The sequence below is a fragment of the Poecilia formosa genome, unplaced genomic scaffold (genome assembly GCF_000485575.1).
Source record: "Poecilia formosa unplaced genomic scaffold, Poecilia_formosa-5.1.2 Scaffold612, whole genome shotgun sequence".
In the NCBI taxonomy this organism is placed as follows: Eukaryota; Metazoa; Chordata; class Actinopteri; order Cyprinodontiformes; family Poeciliidae; genus Poecilia; species Poecilia formosa.
In genome coordinates, this window is record NW_006800551.1 from 181,873 (window position 1) to 183,269 (window position 1,397).

At 43.0% G+C, this 1,397-nt stretch overlaps 1 protein-coding gene across 2 annotated transcripts in view; it reads left to right on the forward strand.

The window, feature by feature from the left end:
* ric8a (RIC8 guanine nucleotide exchange factor A) overlaps positions 1–1,397 on the forward strand; it is a 24,971-nt gene that overhangs the window by 19,802 nt on the left and 3,772 nt on the right. The window lies entirely within an intron of this gene.

Here is a 1,397-nt window from a genome sequence, read left to right on the forward strand (position 1 = left end):
GTCTATCTCTGGTCTATCACTGGTCTATCTCTGGTCTATCTCTGGTCTATCACTGGTCTCTCTCTGGTCTATCTCTGGTCTACCACTGGTCTCTCTCTGGTCAATCTCTGGTCTATCTCTACTCTATCACTGGTCTCTCTCTGGTCTATCACTGGTCTATCTCTGGTCTACCACTGATCTATCACTGGTCTATCTATGGTCTGTCTCTACTCTATCACTGGTCTCTCTCTGGTCTATCACTGGTCTCTCTCTGGTCTATCTCTGGTCTATCTCTGGTCTATCACTGGTCTATCACCGGTCAAGCTCTGGTCTATCACTGGTCTCTCTCTGGTCTATCGCTAGTGTATTACTGGTATATCTCTGGACTACTACTGATCTATCTCTGGTATATCTCTGTTCTAATTCTAGTCTATCTCTGGTCTATCTCTGGCCTGTCTCTCTTCTAACTCTAGTCTATCTCTGGTCTATCACTGGTCTCTCTCTGGTCTATTGCTAGTCTATCTCTGGTCTATCTCTGGTCTATCACTGGTCTATGTCTGGTCCATCTCTGGTCTATCTCTGATCCATCACTGGTCTATCTCTGGTCTGTCTCTAGTCTACCTCTGGTCTATCGCTGATCTATCACTGGTCAATCTCTGGTCTATCACTGGTCTCTCTCTGGTCTATCTCTGGTCTACCACTGGTCTCTCTCTGGTCTATCACTGGTCTCTCTCTGGTCTATCACTGGTCTATCACTGGTCTGACTCTAGTCTATCTCTGGTAGGGCTGTTGTAAGCTAATATTTTAGTAGTCGAGTAATCTATCGATCATTCTTACGATTAATCTAGTTATCAGATAAAAAAAATGATAGAATAAAATATTGGTAAAACACCAGTGTTAGTATTGGATATCATTATCATCCAATTTTTCAAATCTGAGCTTCCCTAACAGTTATTTTTTTGTAGTTTGGAAAATTAACCTGTAACAATAATATCTGACTTTCTAAGTTAACCTGACAAAAAGTTATACAAAAATCTGAAATTCAATTCAATTTAATGACGAAGAGGCAGGCTCATACGCTTATAAAAATGTCTATGCTCCAGCTTTTAGTTTATGTATTCCTCTTCAGTGAGTTTAACAGATTAATTCTCACCTTGCCCCATACCTGTCAAGCTTTGGATTTGAGAATACGGGAAATGTCGCCTCGAGTGGGGGGCTTGGAGTGGTTGGGGTGGAGGGGCAGGCGAGCCAATAGGCCAGGGGTCAGATGAACTTAAGTCCGGGGACCGGTAGACCAGGTGATGAAAGTAATAATGGAGGATTGGGGGGGATATTTACGGCACCTTCATTCGTCACACTCATAAACTCTTCTACCAGCCATGTACCACCACGATGATTTCCGCCACTCGTTTGTTGAG